At 48.6% G+C, this 12259-nt stretch overlaps 1 pseudogene; it reads left to right on the plus strand.

Annotated features, from left to right (window-relative positions):
- Positions 1–713: 713 nt before the first annotated feature.
- On the plus strand, positions 714–813 carry LOC125121679 (uncharacterized; annotated as a pseudogene).
- The last annotated feature ends 11446 nt before the right edge of the window (positions 814–12259 follow it).

A 12259-nucleotide genomic window follows, 5' to 3' on the forward strand; every position in this document is an offset into this window, starting at 1 on the left:
AGTCTTCTTTTTTTTTTTCTACTGGGAAAAGCCCTCCTATCTCCTGTCAGGGCAGGGGTGGGGGCAGGAGTATATGCCTGGAGGCCCACACTCTGGCGGGAGGATGGGAGGAGGCAGTTGGGGCAATGCGGGGTGCGCCCTGCTGTCCGAGATGCTGATTGTCATTGTGCTCCTGTTGGTCTCGAGCTTCAGCTCTGCCCTCCTGTGTGTGCGGTGCTCCGAGTCTTCTGCCCAGACAGTGTGTCTGCCTCCTAGTCCCTCTGGTTTAGTTTCTCCCAAGAATAAATCCTTTGTTTCTTCTAGGGATGGGAAGTGTCTGAGGGTATAGACTCTCCATGTACAGGCTTTCAAACTACCCTTCCTGGTTTAAATCAAAATCTAAACTATTTGGGATGTGTCCTTATCACAGCTTCCATCTATAAATTATGGAAAATGACAAGAGGACCTAAAAATCTTGCTGTGTCCCCACTGGTTTGGCATTGAGAGTGGGAAAGATTTTGTGAGTCAGAGTCAGAACCTTAAGGAAAAGCTTTACTGAGGGTCCAGGAGGCAGAGATGGGCTTAAATAGTGACAAACTCTTGGCGGGCCCAAGATAAGTACAATGAACCCCCACTCAGGAAGTGAGAACACTCATTCCTCTGAGTAAACCATAAACAGTTTTACTTTCATATATTTATGTTTATGCATTTCTTTCAAAGATTTTGTCTCATTTCTTCTTTTGGTACAACATATACTGAAATTAGAACTATACAGAGAAGATTAGCATGGCCCCTATGTAAGGATGACAAATTCATGCTATGTTTCACACTTAAAAAAAAATTAACTCAAAATTGACTAAAGATCTAAACATATGAGCTAAAACTATAAAACTCTTAGGATATAAGGGGGAAAAGCTTTATGAGACTGGATTTGCAATTATTTCCTGGATATGACATCAAAAGCAGAGACAACAATGACAAAGGGATAAGTTGGAACCTTGGTGGCTCAGCAGGTTAAGCATCCGGTGTTGTCACTTCCATGGCGAGGATTCCATCCCTGGCCCGGGAACTTCCACATGCCGCGGGTGAGGGCAAAACAAAAGGGATACGTTGGACTTCATCCAAAATAAAAACACTGAATTTTAATTTGGGGCACAATAAACATAGTGAAAAGGCAGCTCATAGAATGAGACAAAATATTTGGAAAGCAAATATATCTTATTGCTATCCAGGCTGTATAAAGCACTCTTGCAACTTAACAACAACAAAATAACAATCTGATTAAAAACTGGACTTGAACACACATTTCTCCTAAGAAGACATACAGATGTTCAATAAGCACATGAAAAGATACTTAATATCACTAAGCTTTAGGAAAATACAAATCAAACTACAGTGAAATACTACTTCCACTCATTAGAGCTTTCCATTTAAAAGAGGGGGAAAAAAGAAAATAACCATTGCTGGTGAGGCTGTGGAATCATGGGACCCTGTGCCATGTTGATGGGAATGTAAAAATGATGCAGCAGCCGTGGAAAATAGTGTGGTGATTCCTCAAAAAATTAAGTATAGAATTATCATATAATCCAGCAATTCCACTTCTGGAAATATACCCCAAAGCTGGGAAAGCAGGAATTCAAAGAGATAGTTACATATCCGTATCCCCGGCAGCATGATTCACAATTGCCCAAAGGTAGAAGCAACCCAGTATCCATCAGGGGATGAAGGGATATATGAATTTGGTCTGTCTACACAGTGGAGTATCATTCAGCCTTCGGGAGGAAGGAATTTGCACATAGTAACTACAGCCTGGGCGAAGCCTGGGCGTGATGTCAAGTGAGATAAGCAAGTTGCAAGAGGACACATGCTGTGTGGCTCCACTTACGTAATGTTCCCGGAGTAGCTGAGTCCACAGAGATAGCAAGCAGAATGGTGGTTTCCAGGGCTCGGGACAAAAGAATGGGGAAGTAGTTTTTAATGGGCACGGGGTTTCACTTTGAGAAGTTGAAAGGAGTGTTGCAGACGGATGGTGGCAATGTCTGCAAAACGGTGTCAATGTACGTAATGCCACAGAACCCAACACTTCAAAGCGGTTAAAATGATAACATTTTGTTATGCGTATGTATCACAATTGTAACATTTCGTAAAAATCGAGAATAGCCATTGAAGAGAAAAAAGTTGCATTCACAGATATTCCATTTCACTAAAACATGCAAAACCATCTCGAGTGCCTTCTCTGACTCTTCCTCATTCTCTTTGTCTTCACCCATCTCTTTCCTTCCAAAGGCAGAGGAAGAGCGCTGTCCTCTCTCCTCCAATGAGGCATCCTTCATCCAGTGCCTCGCACCGTGGTCAGGTCCGGTGCCCTGGTTGTCTTGTCCCTAAACGTGGGTCCCTGTCACCATCAGCTGCTTCTTCCCTTTTTATTTTTTTTATTTTATTTTTATTTATTTATTTATTTATTTGTCTTTTTGCTATTTCTTTGGGCCGCTCCCGCGGCATATGGAGGTTCCCAGGCTAGGGGTCGAATCAGAGCCGTAGCCACCGGCCTACACCAGAGCCACAGCAACGCAGGATCCGAGCCGCGTCTGCAACCTACACCACAGCTCACGGCAACGCCGGATCGTTAACCCACTGAGCAAGGGCGGGGACCGAACCCGCAACCTCATGGTTCCTAGTCGGATTCGTTAACCACTGCGCCACGACGGGAACTCTGCTTCTCCCCTTTTTAAAGCTGAGCTCCAGGGGCTCCACTGGCCTGAGGAAAGTCTCCGGCATGCTCTCCATGTGGGCCCCTCTCCTGTCTCTTCCGCACGGCAGCTCCCTGCCCAGAACGCTGCTCAAACTCTTCACGGGTCATCGATGTCTCCAAATCCAGGGTCTTCTTCTCAGACCTAATCCTCTGAGACCTGCTCACAGCAGATGCCAGCATCACTTCCACCCTCTCATAGAAGGTCAGGGGCTCCCTTGACGTCAGGTCCTGCGCGTCAGAACCCACCCCTAGGTGTCCCCTGGCTCGCGTTCCATCCCCGAAGCACCCTCTCTCCCTGCCTGAACCTGCAGTGTGCATGAGCTCCTTCAGAAAATAAAAGGAAGGGGCTGCCCTTAAGCAACTGTGCTGGGAATGTCACAGACCAGAGCCGTTGGGAATCATCATAAATCGTATGGGTTGGGGATTCACACGCCAGGCCTCGGGGCTCCACTGTCTGAAGGACTCCCTGACCCTTGGTAAGTGCAGGCTACAGGGCTGGCACCTGGGCTCCTGGGGCTGGGTCTGTCCCGACTGAGAACGACGCGGCGGCCTTTCTGTCAGGACTCTGCCATGGCCATGGTTTGTCTTCAGTGTGTGACGTTGCTGCGTGGTCTAGGCTCTACGCAGAGGCCTGCCGTGGGCAGCTCGCCTCCCAGGGATGGCAGAAGAAGGGGACACCTGACCGCTCCCGTGGGACAGGGGCAGGTCAGGGCCCGCACTTCGCCGCGGTAACTTGAGTGGTTCCACAGCAGAGGCCATGGAGGCTGGGATTTAGGTTCGAGCCCCATGCTTTTCCAAACTGCAGAGCCCAGCTCCCAGAGGAGGAAGCGCCCCACCCTGGTCTTGGAGCTGCTGCTCATCCTCCGCTTTGTGTCCGGCAGCTTTACGCCGTCCTCTCGTCTGGGCCTTGACCCATCTGACTGGCCTTACACACCGCCGCCCTCCCGCTCTGAAGGGGGCCTAGTGTGCGTGTGCACATGTGCACAAGCGTGTGCCCTTTCCGCCTCTCCCCGTCTTCTCCCCTTCACCCCCTGGACTCTGTGATTCCTGCACACATCCTTCTGCCAGAGCACGCGGTCTTCTCGCGGCCCCAGAACACAGCGTTCCTGGGCTCTGCTGAAGGGCGGCTCGCTGGAGGGAAGGAGGGCTGGGCTTTGAAATGGGTTTGGCACACGTGCAGCTTCTGTTGGCCGATTTTCGGTGTTGTATCCAGCATATGGCTTAGGACTAATGTTTTTCATCTTATTATTAAAAATCTTTAAATCCTTACTTTCATCTGTACAAAAATGTAAGTACTTATCTCAGAAGCTTTTTAAGTCTGTATGTTTCTCAGCCCCACTGGTTTTGAGTATGAATGAGGACGCAGCACTGGCTCGGGCACGTAAAGGCTCGTGAGTGTCACCAGCTCCCGGCCCCGGCACTTGCCGAGGTGACATTTTTCTCCATCTCATTCTCTCTCCACTGTCCACTGTCGGCTGCCAGCTTTTGCCGCTGGGGGCCCCACCACGGCCCCTGGCCCATGTGTAGCCCAGGGCCCCCGCCAAGGGCCCGGCTTGCTGGTCCAGCCCCAGGGCTCCCAGTTCCCACAGGTCTGCTCATCAGAGCTTTTCAAGGAAGACCAGTCGCCCCTGAGTGTTGCTGGCCTGCCTGAGGGGCTGGGCATGCACAGAAGGGCCAACACACACTTCCTCTGTGCCCATCACTTTGAATGTGGAACGGTCACTCCGACAGCCCTAGGTCTGGGGCTGAGTCCAGTTGGGCAGAGCAGACTCCTGTTTCATTAGTCCGTGAATTCATGGATTTCTCTCAAGGGTCCCAAGGGTCCCCTTTGTGATTCAGTTCCTGTTTGCCCGGGTCTGACAACAGCCTGTTTGTTCCTGAAACTCCTTCCTGGACACTATTCCAGTTCCAGGCTGGGAGAGTCCCGGTCAGCGCAGGGTGCCACCTGCCGCACCTGTCCCGGCTCTTCTTGAGAAATTGCGCTTCCTACTGAGCTTGGATGTCCTTCACCCACAGTCTTCATGGCTGAGGGGAAGCTGCTATCCGTTCCCTTTATTTACTCATTTATTTTTGTCTTTTTAGGGCCCCACCCACGGCATATGGATGTTCCCAGGCAAGGGGTCAAATAGGAGCTGCAGCCGCAAGTCTACACCACAGCCACAGCCACATGGGATCCAAGTCGTGTCTGCAACTTAACACCATAGCTCACGGCAACTCCAGATCCTTAACCCACTGAGCGGGGCTGGGGATCGAACCCTCAGCCTCATGGATACTGGTCAGGCTTGTTACTGCTGAGCCTCGATGGGAACTCCATCCCTTTATTTTAGAAAGAAGCTTGGGCTCTAGTCCTGTAGACACAGATCATTAGTATGTCCTGAAACTTTAAAGGACTATACATGATCTGCCACACAGAGCTAGAGGCTGGAGAGCTCAGGAGAGACAAACTGTGGCCACCCCCGCCTCCGGCCCCCCCTGCCTGGGGACTCCTGGCACTTCTCGGGCTCTAGGCAGGTTCGGGGCAGCCGGGAGGAGGCAGGATTCATAGCCTCCGTCAAGGATGTAATGAACGTGACAGACACGAGGCCTGGGACACGACTGATCCAGGGCCGCTGGGGAAATGTCGACACTAACACGACACCCAACTCCAGCATCTGCTCCATTTTGGGTTTTTGTTTCCGCACAACTCTGATTACTTGAAACGTTAGGCTGATGGTTTCACCGTATATACTTAGATCACAATTTTTTAAGTGCTCTGTTCAAATACGGGCCACTTCGGAGTCGATTAAACTTTCATTAAGCTGTTTTAAAATAAGTCATAGTCTTATGGGACATTTTAACCCAAAATATTTATTGCATGTCGAAAGCCATCCTCTCATCAATAAAACATTCCAGAATCTATACACAGGACTTAGGAATTACTTACGAACGATTGTCACCTGATTTTTCACTTCAGACCTCTGTGACCCCGGCTTTCTCGTTCGTTAGGTATACATGGAGGGTGAGAACGCAGCCCAGAGGCCCAGGGACACCAGTTTATAGTTACACGCACCCAAACGTACCTGGGAGTCTGCTTCCCCGCACTCCCTGCCCTGCCGTCGACGGCAGGCAGAGGACCGGATGCGGCATTTAAAAGGCCTGATGTCCGGCGCGCTTCTGGTCTGGTTTGCTCTGACGAGCTGGGTCCTCACCCGCCCTCCGCTCCGCTCCTCAGTCCTTGCCTTTTTCCCGACACACCGCACGGCGCCCAGCTTTTCTGCCGGTGATGTTCAGGGGTCCCGGCCCAAGAATCCTTCTTAATGAGAGCAGACTCCTGGGCCCCTATGAAAAGAGGCTAGGGTGAGCCCCACACCCCCACTTGACGTTTCTGAATTAAACCCATGTCACCTCTAACCTCAGCACACTGCCATTTCTCCCAGTGAGAACGAGTACGCTCTCAGAGTTCCCACTGTGGCTCAGAGAGTTGGGAACCTGACATAGTCTCTGTGAGGATGCGGGTTCAATCCCTGGCCTTGCTTAGTAGGTTAAGGATCTGATATTGTCACAAACTGTGGTGTAGGTCACGGATGCAGCCCAGATTTGGCGTTTGCTGTGACTGTGGTGTAGGCTGGCAGCTGCCGTTCTGATTTGTTGCCTGGCCTGGGAGCCTCCATGTGACTCAGGTAAATATGGTAAGAAAGAAAAGAAAAGAACAATACCCACTCAATGCGTGGCCAGTCACTGGAGGATTTTCCCACCTGTGCCGCACTCTGGCCACATCAGCCTTTCTCTGCTCCGTGAACTCACATCTCGGTGCTTTGGGGGCAGGAGGTGTGCTAGGAAGGTGCAGTTTATCCAGATCTGGACACAAAGGGCACTCTTGATTTGCTCTTTCATGGTTTTATTGCAACACTGGGCCCCTGAGGGCGTGGATGTCAAAAAGTAATCTCGGAAATTCCTGTCATGGCTCAGCGGTTAATGAACCCGACTAGTATCCATGAGGATGCGGGTTCAATCCTTGGCCTTGCTCGGTGGGTTAAAGATCCGGCATTGCTCTGAGCTGTGGTGTGGGTCACAGATGTGGCTGAGATCCCACGTGGCTGTGGTGTACACCCGTGGCTGCAGCTCCTATTCAGCCCTTAGCCTGGGAACTTCCATATGCTGTGAGTGTGGCCCTAAAAAGGCAAAAAATAAAAAGTAAAAAAAAAGTCATCTCAAGCCTGGTTAACCAGGACAGCATTCACAGGCACAGCTCTTTCCTTTGGATATAGCCAGGGCCATGGGCAATTGCCACTGGATCAGAAAGCCTTTCAGATTGCAAATGTGAGAGATGAATCCACACATTCTTACTTGTTTTCAAGAAAATGTAAAAAACTTTTTATTATTTAAAATCACATTTACTGCAACAGGTTACTTTCAATAGCAGAAGAGCTGCAGTTGCAAACTGACTCAAGCCTCTTTGATGTTTTTTGAAACCCACAGGCTCCTAGTGGAAGAGGCTCTGGTGGTTAGAGCTGGGTGAAGGGTACAGGGCACTTTCCTATCTCCCTGCTCCCTGGATACCCCATGGGTGCAGTAAGGTGCAGACAGGCCTTTGTTCAGCAGCGCGCACACAGACACACATGCTGGCCCAAAGACACTGAAAGACGAATCGTCTGCCTGTGATTAGAGACCGCCAGGAGTGAGGGCACTGCTCACTGTCCTTTTAGGCATTCTGCTCTGGCCTCTCATGAGACGGTCCCTCAAGAAAGGTCGGTGCTGTTATAGCAGCAGCGTCCAGCTCACCTTGGAGTCCCACCAGATATGAGGCCCCTCCACATGCAGCTTCCAGACCTGGAAAGAACTGCTGGAGTCTTTTACCTGCTTCGTAGCACCATTCAGAGGCCAGGATTTTCTAACCAGTTCATTCTTCTTAAATTCCATTCATTTCACCCCGAAAAACCGTTTCTATACCCATTATTCTGATTACAAACCCTCTAGTGTGACCAGCAATAAAGACAGTTGTATCTAGGAGTTCCCTTCGGGGCTCAGTAGGATCCATGAGGATTCAGGTTCGATCCCTGTCTTCGCTCGTGGGTTAAGGATCTGGCATTGTGAGCCGTGGTGTAGGTCACAGACACGGCTCGGATCCCGCGTTGTTGTGGCTCTGGTGTAGGCTGGCAGCTGTAACTCCGATTAGACACCTAGCCTGGGAACTTCCATATGCTGTGGGTGCAGCTCTAAAAAGCAAAAAAAAAAAAAAAAAGACAGTTGAATCTACAGTGACTCCTGCAGAGTATGGGATTTGATGTTTCTTTCACATATGAAACACTTCTGAAGTGCATCATTGATCAAGGCGCTCAAATGCTAATAACTGCTTACCCCTTGGATGTGGACTGAAACTAACAACTCGGATATCACACTGTCTATAGTCGAGAAGGTTAAAGTGAATCTCAGATAATAGAACACCAATATCACTGTGTCACAAAAATGCGTTTAAGACTCAGGTCTGATGAAGGAACAGCACAATTCCTGGGTTGTTCTTAAGTGGTTTGTATCTGAGCTGAACATAGGTCGGTGCTGTGTTAAACGAGCAAGTCAGTCTAGCTCTTGGGCCATTCCCTCTAGACCTCATCTCACCTCCCAACCCACCAAGACACACACATACTCACATTTTTTACATTTTGGCTCCTCTTGGAGGAGGTCGGCAGTGCAGGCTGACCTAGAAGCCCCTTAAGAAAATCAGCCAAGTCTAACTCTTGAAGCCACTTTCAGATGGCTCACTCTCAGAGTCCACTGGGCAAGGCCAGAAGCAGGATATTCTAGCCAGTGTAAGTCTCTGATCACCACAGCTTTGAATCCCTAGCTTGGAGCCACGTTTGTGTGTGCATTTGCGTGTGCTCCCACATCAAGGGGCAGCTCCAGTCCTGGTCACTTGCTTATCTCTGTAAATGACCTGCCTGTGATTGGAGACTTGGAGAGCTCCCCTCCTGATAGCAACGGTACCTTTCAGTGGGAGTTGACATTAATACAATGTCCTATTGTTTTCTCCAGCCAGCCGTCTCCCCTTCACACTTAAAAGTGGGAGCAAAGGACCTGCTTTGCTGACCCTGAGAAGCAAGACAGACACCCAGGAACAGATGAGCAATGACCCAGCAGAAGGCAGCCTGGACTCCTGCAATGCAACAGGTACAAAGGCAGCCCCACCAGGACACCCCCTCTGCCTTCGGTCTGTCTCCACCTTCCCTGATATTCCCTTCGTGGACGGTGGCCAAAAACCGTCCACGACTGAGAGTTGAGGGTTGTCAGTCTCAGAATCGTTCCCAGGAATACAGAGACAGGTGTTTTCTGAAACACCTGTATGGCCTTTTTTTCCTTGTTCATGTATTTTTTCTATGTTTGAGGGTTTATTTGACCAGTGGCCTTGCTCTTTATCTCTTTTGTTTTTTGAAGTTGGGTCAGGCCCCTCCTGACCGTGAGATGCAGGATCTCGGTGCTGAGGGCGGAGGGGTCACTGGGAGACAGACGGTATGTGGACTCAGCACACCACCTGAGCTCTAGAGAGAGAAATGCCAGACAACCGCTGAGAGATGAGCCCTGCAGCCTCTAGAACTTGGGGAGTGACCATGCCAGCAACAGTGACTGAGAGGAGGGGACCAGGTGTATGGTGGCCCAGAGACCAAGAGGAGGAAGCGGTTCAGGGAGAAAGGAAGCAGCGGTGACAGAGGCCCCCGAGAACTGATGCAGGCCTTGGCAGTGTGCATTCCCCTTGGACCTCGGGGAGAGCTGGTCAGTGCAGGGGCAGGAGGAAGGCCTGAGAGAGACCCCAGGGCAGGATGGGAGGGGGAGGAGGAGAGGGAGGCAGCAGCATGGAGAGTTCTAGCAGCGAGTTTATTTGATAGAACAAGGAAGTAGGATAAGCTGACATGCGGCAAGGCAGGTTGACTGAACCCTGTCGGTAGCAAACAGGATCATTGTAGGAGTTTCTGCTGTGGCTCAGTGGTAATGAACCCGACTAGTAACCATGAGGATGCAGGTTCAATCCCTGGCCTTACTCAGCAGGTTAAGGATCCAGCAATGCTGTGAGCTGTGGCGTAGGTCGCAGATGTGGCTCAGATCCCGAGTTGCTGTGGCTGTGGCTATGGTATAGGCCTGCAGTTACAGCTCTGATTCAACCCCTAGACCAGGAATTTCCATATGCCACAGGCAGAGCCCTAAAAAAACTGTACACACACACACACACACACATGTATTTAATCATTCCATAGCCAGGTAGAGACTTTCTCTCATCTGTAGAAGTCTCCAGAGCAAAATCAGTACCTTCCTTTTCAGTCTTAATCATAGAAAAAAGGCTGGTTATCCCTTAAGAGACCTTAAGGGAAAACAATGCCAGGAAGCTGCAGACAGACAGACAGACAGACACACACACACACACACAGATGCAATTCCAATATCCATGTCAAAGGCTGAAACAAATAACAGCATCCTTATGTTATTGGGTAGCCACTTGCCTTATGTGGCTATTGTAATTTAAATTTATTAAAATGGATCCGCCTACCACAGTAATGAAAATAAAAACACAAATAAACAAATGGGACCTAATTAAACTTAAAAGCTTTTGTACAGCAAAGGAAACCATTTTCAAAAATAAAAGACAACCCACAGAATGGGAGAAATTTTTTTCAAATAAAGTGACCAACAGGGTATTAATCTCTATATTATATAAACATCTCATACATCTTTGTATGTGTTTGCATATATATATATATATATATAGAGAGAGAGAGAGAGAGAGAGAGAGACATTTCTCCGAAGAATACAGGCAGGTGGTCAAAAAAACCTGAAAGGATGCTCAGCATCACTAATCAGTAGAGAAATGCAAATCAAAACAACAATGAAGTATCACCTCACACCAGTCAGAATGGCCACCATCAAAAAACAAGAAATGCTGGAGAGGATGTGGAGAAAAGGAACCCTCCTACACTGCTGGTGGGAATGTAGGTTGATGCACCCATTATGGAGAGCATCATGGAGGTACCTTAAAAAACTAAATATAGAACTACCATATGATCCTGCAATTCCACTCCTGGGCATATATCCAGAGAAAACTATAATTTGAAAAGATACATGCATCCCAGTGTTCATTGCAGCATTAATTTACACTAGCCAAGACATGGCAGCAAACCAGATGCCCATCAACAGAGAAATGGATAAAGAAGATGTGGTACATATATATGATGGAATATTACTTGGCCATAAAGTAGAATGAAATAATGCCATTTGCAGCAACATGGGTGGACCGAGAGATTACCGTACTAAGTGAAGTAGGTCAGACAGAAAAAGACATATGCTATCACTAATATGTGGAATCTAGTAAAAAATGGTACGAAAGAACTTACTCCCCAAACAGAAACAGACTCAACTCAGACTTAGGGTTACCAAAGGGGAAACGGGGACGGTGATGGATTGGGAGGTTGGGATCAGCTTATACGCACCACTGTATACAAAATCAGTCAATACCAAGGACCTACTGTATAGCTCCGGGAAATGTATTCCATACTCTGTGATAGCCTGGATGGGGAAAGAGTCTGAAAAGAACGGATATATGTGTATGTGTGGCTGATGCGCTCTGCTGGACGTCTAAAACGAACACAGCATTGTAAGTCACCCCTACTCCAGTAAGGTTTGTTGAACATTCAATGAAGTTAAAGATGCAGTTTCTCAGCACCGCATTGCAAGGGCTCAATAGCCACATGGGAGTGGCTGCTTAGGGAAGAGCATCTACATGGGCTGTTTCCACAGTGGCACTCTGTTGGACAGCCTGCCGTGAGTCCTAAAGGAAAGGATAGTTTAAAGAAAGATCAGCATAGAAGAAAGGAGTTGTCGGTGAAGAGAGCAAGACAAACCGAGAAGGGTTTTGTTGATCCTGAGTAATTAAGGAACACAGTGAAAGCAAGACCATGTATTTGAAGACTTAAGAGGTACTAAATCATAGTTGGCCCGGGAGAACTGAAGGGTTGAACTCCAAATCAACAGTTACGAACTGGCGTTTATTGTAAGAGAAAAATCAAACACAAAAAATCAGTAAAAACATAGTAAAGGCAGCTTCAACAATTATATTTCAATTTTTATTTGTAATTCAGAACAGGATTCCTTTGAAACTGAGGCTGTTTAATAATTCACAGAAGAGCTTTCTATCCCCCGCCCCAGAGCCTCCTCGAATGCTGGGCTTATGATCGCATTCAGGTGTGACTTCTGAGGCTTGGAGAAGCTAGCTTCCTAGAAGATGAAAGGACTTATGGGAGATGGACCCTTGAGTCCTGCAGTGTCCTCTCTGACTACGGCTGGGTACCTACCCCAAGGCTTGGTTCCGAGGGGAGAGGTGGGGTCCGTGCTCTGTTTGGGGGCAGGATCGGGGCAGGGCTGGGGGAGCTACTGTGTAGCCTGGAGCAAGCTGACTCAGGACCAAAACATGGTATTTGATCACGACTGCTATTAGCACCATTTTAACTACAATTAGTCAGATAGGATTTCCTAGGCCTCCCCCCCCCCACCCCAGTAATTCCCATAATT

Source organism: Phacochoerus africanus, chromosome 2 (genome assembly GCF_016906955.1).
Source record: "Phacochoerus africanus isolate WHEZ1 chromosome 2, ROS_Pafr_v1, whole genome shotgun sequence".
Taxonomy (NCBI): domain Eukaryota; kingdom Metazoa; phylum Chordata; class Mammalia; order Artiodactyla; family Suidae; genus Phacochoerus; species Phacochoerus africanus.